Source organism: Callithrix jacchus, chromosome 8 (genome assembly GCF_049354715.1).
Source record: "Callithrix jacchus isolate 240 chromosome 8, calJac240_pri, whole genome shotgun sequence".
In the NCBI taxonomy this organism is placed as follows: domain Eukaryota; kingdom Metazoa; phylum Chordata; class Mammalia; order Primates; family Cebidae; genus Callithrix; species Callithrix jacchus.
The window spans coordinates 35,057,607-35,077,374 of NC_133509.1; the positions used below are offsets into that span (position 1 = coordinate 35,057,607).

The 19,768-nt window shown below is 37.6% G+C and overlaps 1 protein-coding gene across 14 annotated transcripts in view; it reads left to right on the forward strand.

Annotated features, from left to right (window-relative positions):
• Nucleotides 1-19,768, forward strand: part of SEMA6D (semaphorin 6D) — a 591,099-nt gene that overhangs the window by 261,369 nt on the left and 309,962 nt on the right. For 11 of the 14 annotated variants that reach the window (XM_078334172.1, XM_078334196.1, XM_078334182.1 and 8 more), the window contains one exon: nucleotides 16,913-16,984. The gene's annotated coding sequence lies outside the window, so the exon portion shown is untranslated. Of the gene's footprint in view, nucleotides 1-13,695; nucleotides 13,794-16,912; nucleotides 16,985-19,768 lie in introns of all 14 variants that reach the window. The other 3 variants (XM_078334173.1, XM_078334193.1, XM_078334176.1) reach the window with 1 other exon arrangement.

The following is a 19,768-nucleotide window of genomic DNA, read 5'->3' on the forward strand; positions in this document are numbered from 1 at the left end:
GTGCACAAAAGCTTTGCATCCTACTGAGAAGAAAGAGCTGGGAATGGTACTTCGGGTCTAGCTGTATTTCGAGGTCAGAGCAGAGTCCAATTTTATGTAGTAACAGCATGTCTGCAAGTTTTCAGTTTTGTTCCATGAACTAAAACCAATAGCCCCACTCCACAAAGAGGGGGAATCAAATGTCACTTGTTTGATCTACTTCAAAACAGGAGCCTCTTCTAACAGCTATTTTCAAAAAGATGGCCTGGAAGAGAGATCAAGAGCCCATGTGGGTACCATCTTTGGCCAGAATTTCTGACGTGTCATACACAGGTTTGAAAATTATTGCAAATGAAGTTACAAGATGGAGCAGTCCCCAATACCTAGAATAAAGGAGCCCTCCTCATCTGCGGCCCAGATAGCCCATGCTCTTTATAAAAGCTCATTTTCTATTGATGCTTTCTTTGGTCGTGCGGATCTGACACCCCAATGATTTTGGCTGCCATTGTTTTTGAGACTAAAGAATGATCAAGCAAAAGCATAATGCTATCCAGCTAGTGTTGTGAATAATCCAAGACCTGTGGTATGGTTGGTGGAGAACATATTTAAAACAGTACAATTTTTCCATGCACTCAGTGGCATTTCTGGAGAGCCAGGTGGATATATACAAGGCTCTGTGCTCATAAGATACAGATATGAATCAAAGGCTGTGAATTCTTGCCTTCTTCGAGTTTATAATACACTTAAAAATTTATGGTCTAGTTTTAATAACTAAATTTCTACCCATTAGTGCTCCTTAGAGTAAAGCAGCTTTTTCTCTGAATATCGTTTAATTTCCATGGCAATTTTACAACTTGTCATTTTGATGTTTCCTAATTTTATTCTTCTGGTTCCAGAATACAATTTCATTCCACAAATGTGTATTGAACACCTTTGTTAAGTAAATTTCTGGGGCAATAGATAGATTGCTGCCCATGAGGACTGCATGGCATCTTGTGAAAACTACCCAACTAGAATACAGTGAGCTATCTTGAGATGGGTCCTTGAGGTGAAATTACCTAATTCACTGTGAGACAGTTAAGGATGCCTTCACAGAGAGGGTTTACCATACCAGCACACGTACACACACACACACACGCGCACGCGCAGCTTTTTACTCCATTATTTAATTCACAGGACATACGTTATATGATAGGATTCTTATTCACTTCAGCAACCTAATATTCCCACTTTTCATTTACATTTTTTTGAGTCCTGAAGACTTTTCATTACAGAGTTACTCCTTTTAAAATGCAGACGTTCTCTGAATGAATCACACCTGAATTGAATTCCTACTACAGCCAGGTAGTATGGAGGCTCAGTGGTTTTGAGCCCAACCTCTGCAGTCCGAGTGTCTAAATTTGAATCTTAGCTTTATGACTTATTAACTATATGAATTGGGCTTCCTAACTGGCTCCTGTGGGTGTTGATTTTCCACTCTGTGAAATGAGGATCAGTATTATCTACATCAAGGAAATGGTAGGAATTTGAGATGATACCTTTAGAAAACAGCCCAGAACCTAGCACACAGTAAGCACTCAGTAAATGGTAGCTATTTTTGTTAGTATTATTATTATTAGTTATCCACAGACACTCTAGTTGGAACCAAAGGAATAGGAATCAGGCACTAGAAGGAGAGAGGATTAGGAGAACATAATTAGAGGAAGAATAACAGGAGCTGGCCAGACAATTAGGAAGGCACTGAAGAAAAATTTAGCAGATTTCTTTCCCAGTTCACCCCAATATGTCCCTCTTTCCACAATCCCAGCATTAGAAAATACAGGATTCAATAGTTAAAATTCAAACAACTTATAGCAATATCCAAGTTTATCATTTGCTTTCATTCTTCTTTTTTTATTTTTATTTTCACAAAATTCTTGGAAAAAGAAACTGCATCCATTCATTGTTTTAACACACTGTGTAGAGCATCCACACTAGGTGATAGGAATCGAGTAAGAAGTAACATAGGCCTGGTCCCTCCATTCCATTGATACGTTCTCTGTCACTGGTCCACTCTGATATACCTACTGTTGGGAATATGGGGAAAAGAATCTCTCCAGGATTTAAATACTCATCCTAGGCCTCCAAAGATTGAGGCCTGATAGTGGTCCTCGCCTGTCTTCATTGCTCTTCCACATTTCTCACCACCATTACCTCCACTTTAACAGCTCTGGCATGATGAATAACTGATGAATTACAAAGATGAGAAAGAGGAGAATGGCCATTAGAAGCAGATTTAGCATGAATTTAATGAAGGTTAAGTTTCAGGAATGCTCACTTGCCCAGGTGGCTTCAGGACCCTGAGAGAGATCCTGATACAGTACTTGGTTCATACAGTCATGAATTTTCATAAGATTTGCAAAAGGAAACCATTTTATTGATTTTTTAAAGAGGGGACCCTCAAATTTTATAGCTTCAGCTCCCCTCCAAGATGGTTCCCTTCTGCCATGATGATGATGGTGATGATGAATAATAGTTAATGTTACTGTGATTATTGTGGACTTATTCGATGCCAAGCACAATGGCAAGTGCTTTACCTGTTACCCCACTTAATTTTATTGTTCTTTAGGAGCACACTAACAATTAGGATATAGAACCAGCAGGAAGTTTGACCAAACAAGGTGTTGAAGGCAACAAATTCTGTGAACCATGACTTATCCCCCAAATTAAAAAATCAGGGGGCTTTCTCTATAACAGTATTTCTTATCATGGAGTCCAGGCACCTCCATGGTATTCATAAAAATTCAGGAGTCCATGAACTTGTAAAAGAAAAATGAATCTTTATTTTCATTTACCTCTAATTGAAGTTTAACATTCCTACAATTATTAATGTAAGATTCAAATCAGAGTAGTATTAGTAGCTACTGTGATTTTATCACCAATAAAAATTACAAATATTTTAGTATCACATACAGTTGTTATGGATATCAGGAAATATTATTTATGCTCAACACTGCTTCAAATTATTAGAGCTACTCCTACTTCAACATTATTATAAAGAAGTACATATAATAGGCTACAAAATGAAAAGATTAACTTCTTCTTTCGACAACCAAGAACCAGAGACTACATTTATGCACTCACCTTAAACAAGTAAAGAAAAAAGAATAATATTTCCAAAACAGCAGTTTTAAGATAGGTATTAGGCAGTGCAAATTGTGATATCTGATAGAAGGGAAACAAATGAGGTAATCCCTGTGATTATCTCAGTTTACTGCCTCAAGGATCTGAAACAGATGACAGTAGTTCCCCTGTACTTAGCAGATGGATTTGAGAATTCAGGGAGGCCACAGCATCTAGACTTTGTAAGGCAGGGTACTGAAAGCAAAGAGCTGCACAGAGAGAAGGCTTTTGAGGTCTTCGTGATGAGTATTCTCAAGTCTTCTACTGCATTCGCATCAGCACAAGGGTGTGAGGAAACCACCCACATCTTGAGAAAGAACCAATAAAGAAATGGATGAAACATTCTCAGGAGATCACATAAGGGTGGTAATAATTTTGGTCCTTCCAGCCAGAGTGGAAAAACCTTGTATTAAACAGGGCACTGGCAATGTACTTGGGACAGTATTGCCTTAGTAGCAATAAAAATTATTCCTAAAGACTGCTCTGGTCTTCTATCACAAAGATGATAAGCATGCCTTGGAAAGCTTACCAAATAATTTATTTGGATTTCTGAACAAATCTCAAACATATTTAAAAGAATACAAAAATATCTAGCATTCAAAAATATAAAATTCAAATGTTAAGCATCCAATACAAACTTACTTATACACACAAAGAAGCAGAAAAAATACACCTTTTATTAGGAGAAAAAAATCAATCAATATAAGAAGTTTCAGAAGAAACATAGATGAAAGTATCAGCACACAAGGATATTAAGCAGTATTATAAGTATATTCTGTGTGCTCAAGAAAGTAATAAGAAAGCATGAGCATACTAAGCTTAGATGTGGAGGATAATTTAAAAAATTAAATCTTAGGCAGTTATATTTTATCTCTACAAGTTAGTAGAGATAAAATATAACTGTCCAAGGTTTAAAAATACATAGGAAGAGACTATCTGAAGATTAGACACTATGTAAGAAAAGGTTAGTGAATTTGAAGATATTCCTATAGAAACCAAAATTTCTCACACAGGAAAATTTCAAGCAGGCTAATATATTTATAATTAGAGTGTTCAAAAGAGAAGAAACATGATGAAAAAAATTTTGAGGAAATAATGGGTAAAAATTTACAAATTTGTTGAAAAATATAGACCCAAAGATCCAAGAAACTCAATAAATGTCAGGCACAAGCATTGGAAGAAAATTGCAACAAGGTATATTGTCACCAAATTGCTGAAAACCAGGGATAAACAGAAAACCTTAGAAGTAGCCAAAAGGAAGAAAAAAGTCACAATGAATACAGACATAAAGAGAACATAAAAATGACTACAGACATTAAAACAATGCAAGCCAGAAGACAGAGAAGAAATCTCTTAAAGCATTGAGAGAATAAAATTGTCAACCTAGAATTTGTACTCAGCAAAATATATCTCAAAACAAAAATAAAAATAAAAAATGTTTCAGATAAATAAGCTCTGAAATCTAGATCTATACAAAGTAATAAATATCACTGAATGGTAAAAGTATGAGCATATATAAAAATACTCTTAATTTTTAAAATCTCTTTGAAATACAATTGGTTAATTAAAGTAGAAATTATACTGATGTATTGAAGGTTTTCACCATATATGCAGTAGTATGACAATCATAGTTGAAGATTTCCACAATTTATTTCAGTAAGTAACAGAAAATGTATGCTAAATAGGAATATAAAAGACTTAATCAATGTCATCAACTAATTTGACCTAATTGACATTATGGAAGACTCTCTCCAACAACAAAAATACACATTATTTTCAAAGGCCCATGGAATATTTACCAAGATAGGCAATATTCTGACCATAAAAGAAGTCTTATTAATTTAAAAAGGACTCAAAACATACAAAATATATTTCCTAGCCACAATGGAATTAAATTAGGAATTAATAGTGGAATATCTGGAAAATGCCCATATATTAGGAAATGAAATAACACACTTCTAATTAACCTGTATGTCAAAGAAGAAATCAAAAGGGAAATCAGAATGTATTTTGAAATGAATTAAAATAAAAGCATGTGTAGGATACTGTTATCACAGTGATTGGAAGGTGATTGATAGCACTAAACACCTTTTTTTAGGAAAGAAGAATGGTCTCACATCAATGGCATATGCTTTCACCTAGAAAAACTAGAGGGACAAAAGCAACTGAAATCAAAGTAAGGAAAAGAAATAAAGCTATACGCTCAAAACAAAACAAAACAAAACACTATTAATGAAGAACATCAGTATAAATGTTGCAGACAGACACTAAGATAAGCCCCAATGATTCCCACCTTTTAGAATTCATGCCTTTGTATAATCTCCTGCCCTTAAGTGTGAATGGGACCTGTGATATGTTTCTAACCAATTACCTATGGTAAAGATAATGAGATGTCATTCCTGTGATTAGGTTTTGTTATATAGCAAAGGTGATAGGATACAGCTCCCATCATTATGTTGCATTAAGTGAAACTTCATCTCAGCAGACTGAAGCCAGAGATGATTCTTGTAGGCTTGATGAATTGAGTGACCATGTTGAAGAAACCCATTTGGCAAGGTGTGTCAACAGCCTCTAGCCACTTCTGGTGGCCTCTAACTCCTCAGAGCAATCTTGAGACTACAGCCTGTAAAAAGCCAAGGGCCTCCTTCATATTGCTGCCAGAAAATGAATCCTGTCAATAGCCTGAATGATCTAGGCATCAGATACTTCCCAGTTGAACCTGCAGATGAAAACACAGCCCACTGATATGTTGATTACAGCCACGTGACATATTTAATAGACCAACTTGCATATGGCTTGATTACTGAATGCAGGATGGTCTGAGAGAAAGAGGAGAATCAAGGAAAACCTAAGTTGGTTTTGCACTGGGTGGTGACTTACTAAACCAGACAGACCACAGAGAAACAGATGGAGGGCAGTGACAGTGGAAATAAAAAAGTCTGTATTGACTACACTAAATTTGAGGTGCTTACGATATCCATAAGGGGAGACATTTAAAATTCGAAACTTTTATAATAACCTCAAAACAAACAATAGGTTTTCTCTTCTCTTTTCCCTGCTGCTTTCCACTTAGACCAATATTAGACTTAAGAATTTCTGGTGGAAATTTTATTAAATTCTACCTAAAGAAATTTCATCTCTGGGTGATAACAGAGGTAACTGTCTGGGGGAAAATGTGGAGTAGTGCAGAGTGTTTCGAATATACTGTATTTTGTTATTCTACTTCAATTTTCTAAATAACACATGAATTTATGAAATAAAATTCATTCCTAAAAATCAGTTTCGCTAACTCCTCCATTGACCCGTTAAGCTCTTTAGATCCTTGTATTCAGATCCCCAATTCAGAAAGTTTTAAAATCTTACCCACAACTTAAAAAAAAATGCCTATTTTCTAGGTTTTGTTAAGGCATAGCTAGGTGAGGTTAAAGTCATCTAATTAGCCATTCCACCACTGTGTCTCTTCATTTGCAATTGAATGACACTCAACTATGGGGAGGAATTCTCCTCCTGTGAATTCTCAGAAATTATTTAGAAATTACTTAGAATCTAATTTTTATGCCCAAGGAGCTCAGTAAGAAGGAGTCAGGCTCATTACTGCTTATCAGAAATTACTTTTTGTCTCAAGTCTTTTTTTACCCTGAAAAGCCAATTTTGATAAGAAGTGAAGATTTAAGCCAGCAAGAGGAGGCAAACCATTGTAAGCAGTGATCAATGAAGTTGGGTTAGCCAGACTTATTTAGAGTAGTCCGAGAAATCATCTTGCTGATGACCAAATCATACAAAATGATAAGTACCGTACTCTCAGTGTGCTTTGAAAGCACTGAATGGAAATCATATATCTGCTATGATTAAAAACTACATCATGATGCTGTGTGCTTGAGGACGGTATAAGAAGTAAGGAAGACAGACAGCTGAAAATTGGTGATTCATTAGTGTTAGGTGTTAATGTAATTGTGAATGTTTTTCTTTGTTTTCCAACCTTTTGTGCAGATAAGATTGTGAAAGGGGAATGAGGAGTATTTAAACATATTGCAAAAATTTCCTAATTTTTATTTAAACTATAATAGAATCATCAAACTGGGTGAACAAATTCCAGTTTTGGTAAATGTTACAGATTTGGTAAGTGTTGCTTATAAGTAACTGAGATGTTTATTACCAGTAACCACTTTAACATAAAACAGCAGATTTAATGACCTGAAAATTAACTAAATATCCCTTGATCTTGCAAAATTACTGTTTGTATTTGCCCTAAACAGGTATGTTGAGTCCTGTCTGTGGCCCACAAGTCCCCAGATGGTCCGACTCATGCCTACTTCCTCTTCCTGCTTCCTCCAGTCACTTCCTCTCACTCTGCCCAGCCTTCCTGGCCTTCTTGTTGCTACCTGAGCAAGCTCATTTATATGCCAGCACCTTTGTACTTGCACTTATCTCAGCCTGGACCACTCTGCTTGGTCTTCGAATCACTGCCTTTATTTGATTCTTACTTCAAACATGACTTTCTCAGAGAAGCCTTTGGTGACACGTTGCCTAAAATAATGTCATTCCCACCTGCACCGCCCCAGCAGTCACTCATCATCTCGTCACACTGTCATTATTCCACATGCGGATACCTTGCACTCTGGACTTCCTTTTATTCATTAGACGACTCCTTCATTTTCTCCCCCCAGCCACTGCCACACACACACTCTTGAATGTGCACTGCATGAACACACAGACTTTGTGCTTTCTCCCCCACTGTTGTATCTGAAGCACTGGAAATACCACCTAGCACAAAGGAATCATCTGTAATATTTCCTGGACAAATGATTAAGTTGAATCTAGTAGACCAAGAATCTGAGGTTTGTCCATCAGAGTTAAATTTCATAAAGGTTATTACACATAGCATAGAACAGTACTTCCACCATTAAAAATAGTAATAATGCCCATAGCAATTTTTGTATTGGTTAAGTGAGGTGTACAGGATGTTGGGAAAAAGCTTCTTAGAAATTTAATTCCTTTCTGCTCGTCAATGAGTCACTCTATTTGGAGTGGAAAATCTGGTCCTCATATGTTAATTTAAGAGAGATGAGCTAAGACCAATACAAACCACAGATAGTCCCAAAGGGATAAATTTATAAGATTAGAACTTGAAGGGCAAATTTGTAAAATACGTGAAGAATGTATGTGTTTCTGCCTGTATATTCACATTTATCCTGGGTTGAATGAACAATGTTACCTTCAGATGTGCCCAGGTCCAAGCCGATGCATACCGAGGTTTCATCCTGCCACGTGAGTAAGACAGGCCTGGTGCAATGCCAGAATATACTGAATAGTTCATAAAGTTACCTTTATATCCTGTTAGCATGATTCATTTCAAATCTTGATACTACATGGATTCTTTCAGACCACCCCAGTGTGATATACTCTCCCCACTTCTCTGACATCCTGTAGCAGTTATCAGTAATTAAATGTGGCCTGGCTTTTGCTATTTTTGTTGTCTTGAACTCCTACTTGGGGTTCTTTTTGTTTTGATTGTTTGGGGCTATGATTTAAACTTTAAGTCATTATGGCTCGTTTTACCAACAAGATTTTTAATGCAGGGATAAGTCATTATGGCTCGTTTTACCAACAAGATTTTTAATGCAGTGCTTTGAACCTTTTGTGCTTTCTACAGGACACAGCACAGTGCCTTACATAGCAGGCAAGCACTGCATATGTTGCCTCACCCGCAATTCTGGAGGGCAGATGCTGCATGCACCCCAGATGACCTTCTCAGCCTCCCTCTTCTCAGACAAGTAATATATAGGTGTTTTTTGAGGAAACTGAACCTCCTTCCTACAGCCCTTTTAAGTATTGATCTGGAGTGCTGCTGTTGCTACCTTAGACATAAATGTATTTCTTGCTTCCCTGCCATCAGAAATTAAATCATTGACTGTAATGAACTAGAGTTAAAACTACCAGGTTCTTCGGATTCTCAGATAGAATGAAAAACACATTAGTTGTGGTTGTTTGTTGTTATTGTTTTTTTCCTGTTTCTGTGAGCCATAGCGAATTGTGATTACTCTGTTCACAATGAATAGGTAAAATGCCTTCTCTTTTTCATTATTAAGGTTAGGCAAGAGTGCAGGTAATTTTGTCTCGTAAAGATTGCTTAATTCACCTTGGGTGAGGGAGAAGGGCTGAAATAAAGCTAAAACCTATTCTACAAGAACCCAGCCTTTATGGCTCTGTTTGTTCCTAGTCTGGCTTGTAATTTATTAGATCTCTTAGCAAAACAGATACCATTGAAAGAGACATGTGGACAGAGAGAAAACGCCTGACCACAAAGAGAAGTAGCTACAAAACCAATTCAGTATTGAACTTGGACATGGGAAGGACTTTTTTTAAAAAAATGAAGAAAAGGATCTTCAGTAAGTAAATCAGAATACCTCTGATTCCTGAAGGAATAGCAGCAATCCATGACAGCAGTAACAAAAACAACCAGGATCTAAATCCACCTAGTTTTTCATTTCGGTGCAATATTTTCAGTTGCAAGTTAGGTTCCACTGTGAACTCTGCATGAAGCTTGTAATTTTCCCCTAGAAATATTGTTCAAGCCTTCAGAGGGCCCAGAATGTTCAACCGGGTCCTTCACAATTATCCACATACACGTATCCTTTTCTTCACAATTCAAAACTTTATTCTCCATAAACCCTTTGTGGATCATCTCTGCCCATAACAAGTTATCTGAACTCAATTCCTATAGCCCTGACAACATATATGTCTGCTTTAAATCTTAACACATCCAGTACTTTTTAGTTTACAAAGGAAAGTAGGCCCAAAAGCCTAAGTTTCTCAACCCTTCACAATGTATTTCCAAAGAAAAGGTGGTGGTGGCTGAAACAGATGTAAGTGTCATGGTAGGCCCGAGAGTTGTGGAATGTGTTGATAGTATTTCAGGGGGAATCTCAGTGGCACCCAAAGGAAACAGACTTTAAAGCTGGGCAAACTTTATCAGAAACATGTCTTCTGTAGTTTATTGTGTGACTGTATTAGTTTCCTGTGACTGCTATGACCCATTATCAGATACTTGGTGGTTTAAAACATAAGTTTATTTTCTCCCAGTTCTGGGGGCCAGAAGTCTGAAATCAAGGTGTCTGCCAAGCTGCACTCCTTCCAAAGGCTTCAGGGAGAAACCATTGCTTGCCTCTTCCAGCTTATGGTGTCTCCAGCCACACTTTGACTTGCAGCTGCATTACTCCAATCTTCACCACTGTGGTCACCTTGCCACCTGTGTGTCTTCTCCTCCATGTATCTGTCCCCCAGACTCCCTCTGCCTCTCTCTCATAGGGTGCATACACATGATTACCTTTAGGGTCTACCTGAATAATCCAGAATGGGCTCTTCCCCTTGTTAAATTTACTCATTCACATATTTTGCTATATAAGGTAATATTTGCAGTTTTCAGGAGTTATGATCTGGACATATCTTTTTACGGGCTGCCATTCAATCCATGTAGTAACCTTAAGAAGCGATTTTAACTTTGTTTTAGCTACAGTCCCCTCATCAGTAAGATGAGGTTAATAAACTTTTACTGTCATACAGTTAGGAGAAATAAAATATATTTTCCATGTAAAATATATGTTGCAGGATTATGTACAGTAAAAAGTCTTTCTCTGGATGCTCTTGTAATAAATTCAGCCCCTGCAGCACCCCTTCCGTAGAGGTGTCTCATATGTGCTCATTAAGAAAAGGTTTCAGTTATTATATGGAATATGCTACCCCACCCCATCATGCTTCAGGTGCCTTTGTCTCTGCCTCATGCCAGGCCACTGCCACCAGTGTCCAAGTCGATGCCAAGGGCTCCTGATGTTCCCAGATCTGCCAACATTGTATTCCACGTCTGAGCCTGGCTTTTCACTTTTGTAAGATGGTTGGTTTGAGGAGGTGCTGATATGCAGGCATGGTAGATAATTCCCTGCCACCACTGTGGTGTGGCTGATTTAGTTAAGCCCTCAAGGAGCTAAAATTTTTAAATCCCTCCATTATTCCCTTCTCTAGCCTTTAACACCCACTTTTCTACTCTCTGTTTCTATGGGTTTGACTTCTTTAGTTTATACATGTAAGTCAGATCATGCATAAACCACCCTGTACCCTTGTCAAAATGGAAAGACTCTCTCTCTCTCTCTCTCACCCTTTAATTTAAATACCTCTTATTGGACAAGTACCATATATTAATATATGAGTTCATGCAAAGTTAGGTCAGAACACAAATCAAAGTGATAGTCATGGGCCATGGATTGCTCCACTCCACTGACAAAAGAGGGACTGTCATAGACTAAGTGGGTTTGCCTGATTTTATAAAGAGACCTAAGTTTCTTCTGCAAATAATCAGGTAATTTCACAAGTTTGCAGATATGTATGAATCCCAGCGATAAATAAAAGTGAGCCTCAAGCTAGAATACTCCATTTCTCTCCTCTTATACCTCCTGGCCCTCCCTGTCTCCCCTCACCACTCACAGACACAAGTAAATGTGCCTTGCACGGCACCTAGAACATGGTAGGTACTTGAGAAACACAAGATCATATTCTGTCTTGTACTCACAGTGCTTTGCACACAGTAGGTAGTCAGTAAATGCATTTTGACCAATGAATATCTAGATTTATAATGAGTAAGAAAAACTGAAACATTCCTCATAAAATTTGAGTTATTTCAACTTGGCCTCTAACTCTAAACTCTTTCACTGTTAATTGGTTCTTAATAATAAGCCCCTGAATACAGATGTTTGTACAAGAAGAAGTGGGCAAATAGTTTTCCACATCCCCATTAAAATTCTTACTGCCTAGACCTAGCTTTGCAACATTGCTAGGTGGCTAAACTCTTGTACAACTTATAAAGGGGAAAGGTTTCTGACTTTATGTTCTAAACCCAGTTGATATGGTTTGGATTTGTGTCCCCACCCAAATCTCAAGTTGAATTGTGATCCCCAATGTTGAAGTGGGGGCCTGGTGGGAGGTGATTGGACCATAGGGGCAGAATTTTTCCTTGCTGTTCTCAGGATAGTGAGTTCTCATAAGATCTGGTTGTTTACAAGTGTATAGCACCTCCTCCTCCTCTCTCTTTCTCCTTCTTTTGCCATTTACGATATGCCTCTTTTCGCTTTGCTTTCACCATGATTGTAAGCTTCCTAAGGCCTCCCCAACCATGCTTCCTGTATAGACTGTAGACCTAAGTCAATTAAACCTCTTTTCTTTCTAAATTACCCAGTATCGGGTAGTTCTTTTAGCAATGCAAGAATGGACTAATTCAGTAGTAAAGGGCTTTGCCAGTTCTGCAATAATATTACCTATTTGTTTTCTCAGGGAACTTAACGTGCTTTGCTGATATCAAAATGTTCATATTTGTAATTTTTCATAGGAAAAAGATAAAGATAAGAATTTATTTTGATTTTCTTTCAGCTTTATAGGTGGCATAATTGACAAATAAAAATTGTATATATCAACGTGTACAAAATGATGATTTGATGTACATATATATTATGAAATAATTCTAATCAAGGTAATTAACATATTCATCACCTCACATAGTTACCAATTTTTTCTGTGTGTGGTAAACACACTTCAGATCTACTCTATACGCAAATTACAAGGATGTAATACATTATTATTAACTGTAGTTTCCATGTTGTATATTGGATGTTCCAGAACTTACTTAGTTCATTTTATAACTGAAATTTTGTACCCTTTGACAAAAGTCCTTCCATTATTCCCATCCCCTAGCCTCTAGCAGACACTTCTCTACTCTCTGTTTCTATAGGTTCAACTTCTTTAGTTTCTACATATAAGTGAGATCATGCATTAATTGTTTTTCTGTGTTTGGCTTCTTCCACTTAGCAAAGTGTCCTCAAGGTTTACTCATGTCACAAATGGCAGATTTTCCTTTCATTAAGGGCTGAATAATATATTCAGTTGTAAATATTTATCACATTTTCTTTATCCATTTATCTGCCAGTGAGTACTTATATATTGTTTTCATATCTTGGCCATTGTGAATAATGCTACAATAATATTGGAGTATAAATATCTCTTTTCATGTATTATTAATAATTTCATTTCCTTTGGATATGTACCCAGGAGTAGAATTGATAGACTGTATGGTAGTTCTCTTTTTTGTTTGTTTGTTTTTGAGATGGAATCTCACTCTATCTTCCAGGCTTTCCAGCCTAGAAATGATCTCAGCTCACTGCAACTTTTACCTCCCAAGTTCAAGTGATTCTCCTGCCTCCCAAGTAGCTGGGATTACAGGAGTGTGCCACCACTTCCGGCTAATTTTTTTGCATTTTTTTTTTTAGTAAAGGTGGGGTTTTGCCATGTTGGCCAGGCTGGTCTCAAACTCCTGACCTCAAATGATCCACTGACCTTGGCCTGCCAAAGTGCTGGGATTATAGGCATGAGCTACCGCACTCAGCCTATTTTTAGTTTTTTGAGGTTCCTTAACACCTTTTTCATAATGGTTTTACCAATTTACAGTTCCACCAACAGTGTACAAGGGTTCCCTTTTCTTCACAAGGATAATAAGTTTTATTCTTGTTTTAGAAATGAGAGCTTGAAGATCTGGAAAACTGTGACTTACCCCTATCAATGTAAAAGCATTGTGTCCTCCCTGCTGCAAAGCTGAGATCATTTCAGAAGTGGTATGTCAAGTTTCCAAGCATTTATTATAATTTATGTTTCATGGATCCATTGTCATTCCCTACCCTGGAAATCACTGTGGATTGACACACTCCGGGTCTGGTTTGGGCCAAGTTGTTATTTATGCTAATACTTGCTAGAAGAAGCAACGTAGAGAAGGTAGATTGACATAAGGCCACATACCCTGTGTATTCTCGTTAAACATTTAAAAGCTGAATATGCAAGAATGTTGGAAAATTTCTGGGAACTAACTACTGAAAAATGTTAGCTAAACGGTATAATTAGAAATAGAGGAAGATATGAAAAAAAGGCTGTTGAATTAGCAAAAGCCTTGCAAGCATAGAATTAGGTGCCTGCAAAATTGAAGTGGAGCTGTTTTTTTTCTTTTATACATCATGGCATTTTGCTGGGATTAACTCATTGTCTCTTTTCTTTCCCTGCCAGGATGCTAAGAGGACACTGATATAGATATAGTCCTTTATCACCATCGTGTCTGTTTTCATAAGACCTACCCTGGCAGCATCAGTGCCATTTAGTAAATGTGCCTGCTCCAGTCGGAAGCAGAAAGAAGACCAGTTTAAACACCTTCTGCTCCTGGCAATGTGGTCTAGAAAAATTGTCTTTACTTTTATGGTCTTAGTGTTTTCCCCCTCATCTGTAGTATAAAATTAATATTAAAATTCTAACAGGATTGCTATAAGATAGTTCATGTCACAATGCTTGGTGAAGCATAGGCCAGTAGATATGTTATGTAAGTAATGGGCTTATGCCACTGATTGTCACTTATTGAGCTAGCTTTGACTGCCTTCTTGTTAGAAATACAGTACAATCAAGAAAATTGGCAACTTCAACCTTGTTTGTAATTTAAATGTATGTTACGCTGTGTGTATGTGTATGTGTGTGTGTGTTTGTGCATTCACACCTATGTTTCTTCATTGAAAATGCAATTACAGCTGAAAAGGATTTCCATTATTGGTGTTTTCTCTTGACAGTAGAATTTATCCTGAATTAACAGCATTAGTAGAAATTGAGACTGTTTTAACCACTGCAATTGAACAAGTAGTAAAATGGTATGGAGACAAGTGGCTTAAATTCTGAGCACTAGCTCAGCAGGGAAACAGGCAATAAGGAGCAAGAATTGTCCGATTCATGGACTCAGTGTAAATGAGTGAAAGCTCGTCTCTGAGAAGGGACACAAGTCATCAGGGGTCACAGTCAGGCAAGATGCTAACCTTGGAAGAGGCAGCTATAGATATGAGGTGAGCTGGGTTATGCAGAGCAAGTTCACAGCAAAGGGGGAATTATCAAGAGCAGCTGACCCAATGCCTTCCAAAAGATCACCTGCTTATCAAAACCTCGTATTTTACATATTTTTCTGTTGACAGGCTGTGCCAGTATTAAAGCAGCACTTTTCCTTACTTATCTTCTAAAGATCAAGAAAGCACAGATGAACTACCAGTATTCAATATCTAAGTTTGAATGTCACAGATGAAATTGCCCACAGCTGTTAGACTCTCAGCCTAAAGGGAGTAGTGCTTCCCCTGGGTTGTATTCACTTCTCATCAACACACTGTGAAGCCATTCAGAATGATGTCGAAGACCAATTCCTGTTTTCCAACCTGTCTAGACTTTCTTGGAATGTTTTATGTAGAAAAGTCCTATATTTTCCTTTTTATCAACCCCTGAACTCTTAAGGTCTCTGGGTATGGAAAGTCTGTCACTGCCAGATTTCCTATCAGCATAATTTCTTACCTGTTTTAAGTACATAACCCATCTTTTCTGAACCCAGTGGCATAGTGGGTAGTGAAAGTTATCTGCCCAGAAGAAGGAATATTTTATCACTGCCATGATTGAGAATTATCAGTGCAAGGTGGTGATAAAAAGTAGATCAACTTTTAGTTGAAGTTTATTATTATTTTAAAATTCTTTACAGGTAGTGCACCGCCTTATTGCCTGAATCTGGGGCGGATTTCCTGCCTTAGAATGCTATTGTCTGAGGAAAATTGCTTTAAGGTGCATGTGCGTGTGTACGTGTACGTGTACGTGTGTGTGTGTGTGTGTGTTAGTAGGGGGAGGACTTTAAAACTGTCTTTAGTTTTTTTCCTTTTCCTTTTCTTTTTGAGGAATTTTAGAAATCAGGCCACTTCAGCCTGTTCAGTTATATATTCTGTAAGTTTTCCCAGAGTACTCTTAGATTAACAGTTTCAGATATTAGAATTAGAATCATAGGCAAGCCCTGTTCCATGCCCATCAGTAGCTCAAACATCTAAACATCCTCCAGATTCCCCAGAAGGTGTTTATTTGTTCATTTATTGAAAAAGTATTTATCAAGTACCTACTATATGCCATGTACTGTGCTAGATACTGGAGATAAAATTAACAAAGAAATCTTTGATTCTGTCTTCATTCAGCTTTCAATCTCCCAGGTATGGTTACCTCCCTTCTTGGTGAAAATTCTGTTTCCCAAACTCAGTCACTTATTACTACCTTTAAAATCTTTCCTATGTTGATATATAAAAAGTGTTATTATTTACTTAAGATTAACTTTATTCCCGATTAAGTTTAAAACCCTTTTATAAGGAAATACTTTATTTCTGCTATCAGAAGTTAAATGGAAACTCCTATGATCTGTGATAAATAGAAGACATATAAATACAAATGCAATGGGAAAAAAAAAACCTATTAACAAATTCTAGTTGAATCTTGGCTGCCAATATTTAAATTAGTTAAAAGATAGGTTAGTACAGTTTAGAGACATAGTTTAACCAAAATAAGACTCTTCCCATGAACTAATTGTAATTATTGGGAAGAAAGAAACTTGGTTCCTGTGTGCCTTGGTGTTACCTTATTCCATGTCCTTGTTTCATCTGATGGTCTTGCTCAGCTGCAATAACCATGTCCTATGTTTTTTCAGGCCCTAGTCAACACTGTTGGCTTACTTATTAAGTTTTGTTTGGAGAAATCTTTTTGGTCGAAGGCCTAGAATTGCTTAAATCAACGGGAATTATGAACCAGTGCCAATTTATTTTCTCTTTTTTTAGTAGTCTGTAGGTGACACATTTTCACTGCATTTGTAGCTATTCCAATGTATTTTTGTTCTTTTGTTTTTTATTTGCTATAGAATGCGTAATCCTGGATCTCTTGGTCACAGACTGACAGCCTGAAGCCCTCCAGAAGCCCAAGACTCCTGGCGGTAAGGCATGAACTTTTTTGCAATTGTGCCTCTTCTGCATAGAATGATACTGCTGTTTGATTTATGTTTGAACCTGGAAGATTTATTCTTTTTAGGGAAATATTTAATCTAATCTTGATTTTTGCCTCAAATTGGCACTAGACGATCTTGACTAAGTGGTCAGGTTGGGTTAGCTTTACAGATTGGATTCTTGATTTAATACAGCTCACACTATAAGTGTTATTATTATTATCTAAACCCTCTTAGCAAATTTAGAAAAAATACAATGGGGGAGAATAAAGACAAATAACAGAAGCAGTACCGAAGCACACCGTTTGAATCATAACCTAGGTCTGTGTGTTGCATGCCATACACTGACAATCCTTTATGGGGTGTTTCCAAATTTTATTCAATGTAAAGTGTGTTTTTTCATAACCAAATGTGTATACTGTAATGGACTTGTCTGTTAAGCAGCCACACAGAAAGGCAAGTTGCATGATGCCAATAGATGGAAATGCTCCAAATTATGACCAAGTGATGGGAGAAGTAGCAGCAAAGTGCCAGAGAGAGTCTGTGAACTGAACTGTGACTACAGTGCCTCATGAACGTTGGTGGGAGCAGGGCTTGTCACAGTGACACGGCGTGGGTGACTAAGTGGACTTCATTGTGACTTTGACTGCTTTTACAGACTGTGAGACACTGATGCACTGCCCTAGTCATTGTGTTGAAATCACTGATGACTCTTAATGGAGCTTTCAGTCTGTTCATCTCTATAAATATATCTCCAAGATTCTGGTATGTTCTAAACTCCCACTTCTCCCCAAAAGATGGGACTTTCTGATTCAGGATTCACCTTCTGTCATAAGTCATACTTTCTTAATTGTTACTTTTTGTAATCAAGTTATGATATACACCTTGCTTAAACGTTCAACTCATTCAGTCACTTTCTTGATATTTTCAGCCTTTATGTCCTACGTAATCTGTTGTAAAGACTGCTGCTCTGGCAGACATGAGCCTTTATGATTTCTGGCTCCTGCCAGGGTCTGCACTTACTGAAAGGTTGATTCTCTGAGAGAGGCTGAATTACCATGAGATGGCAGTAGAGAGCAGCCTGGCAGGCCCATATTCCGTGGTTTTGAGCCAGACTCGGGGCTGGGCCTAGTGGGAGGAGCTAGATTACAAGGTAGGCTGCTTTTGATTTTTAGTTGTCTTAAGAAGAGAGCGAGGCATGGCTATGAAAGAACATCCCAGTAGTAACATCTTAGGTTAACAAATGTGTGTCAGGAGACTGCAAGACCATTCTGAAATATACGAACCTCAGGTGATCAGCGTTCTACCTGGCTGTGCTCTCTCTCTCTCTCTCTCTCTCTCTCTCTCTCACACACACGCACACACACACATACACACACACACACACACACACACACGCGAAAAAGAGAAAGAAAGAGAGGGAAGGGGAAAGGAGAAGGAAGGAGAAAAAAGAGAACAGAAAGAGGACACAAATATTTTATCCTTGGAAAGCAAGGTTAAGTGAGATCAGCAAAAAGCAAGAAGGCAGTTGTGACCGATGGGGAGCCACACAGGACCCCTGAACTCTCAAACCATATTACCTTGACTTTGCCATTTCCATTCTCGAAGGGGCCAAAGTGCCACTGGATTAGACACTAGGGTGGGCTCTAAATCCTGTGCATTTTAATAGCCCCAATTGTATAGAGAAATCAGAACAAGTTAAAGATGGATGACATTTTTAAGACGACTGCCCAGAATGTGCCATGTCTTGCTTAAAGTCACTTAATTCACTACTGGTAGTATTAGGATTAGAACCAAGTCCACATGCCCTAATTATCAATAGGCCACGTTTTCCAAATCACAAGAGGAGGAGCAATTTGATTTTTTCTCTCAAACAGAAAAGATATTAAAAGAATCTGATATTCAGCCATTCTCCTTAATTCTTCCTTAATTTATATTTTGGCCTATGAGACAAGGTTTGGGCCACAACGTAGTATAGGATATCATCTCCAGTTGCCTAGTAAGTTAACATGGTAATCATGGCTGTTAACAGAAGATTGCTTAGTCATTTTATCCTTAGAGGCCATCTCAGTAGTTACATATTATTCTTTTAGCTCTTATTTTTTCCTAAGTAGAAAATCTGAAATAGGAGGCCACATGGTATAGTGCACTGTGTTCCAACTTTTTTTTATCTTCAAGGAAAATCTCTTATGAAAACCTCACGTGTAAAACAAACAAAAAAGTAAACCTGGAAGATAGAAGGAAGATGCTAGAGTCTTACCAGCATCCAAACCATACTGTTTCCCTCATCATCCAAAATGGCCCTAGAACTGTACTGGGGGAATGTGGAGGCCTCCAGGTAATAGAAGGAACACAGGGCTTTGTGGCCAAAGAGAACTGGTATCAAATCTTGCCTTCATCTCTTATAATCTTTGTGGCATTAGTCTTGTGGTTTGTATACCTATTGATATCAAATATATCAATAACATTGATATAAAAAGTAGAATTGAGGATTAAATAAGATACATGTATATAAGGGACAGATAGGTAAAGACTGAATCCTAAAATTGTTCAATGTGGAAAATATTGATTTAATTTTTACAACTGGATTCTGCAGTCTAAGGTAGGAGGTAGAATCACTTTTTTTAGGTTGAACGTTCTTTTGTTCTGTCAAGGACTACTTGTCTGGTTTCTTATAGTTATGCAGACCCAGAGCAAACGACACCCATTTTTCTGGAGGAAGAGAGCTCCAATGCCTTGTCTAGTACCTGGCACTTGAAACTGTAACTGTAATAA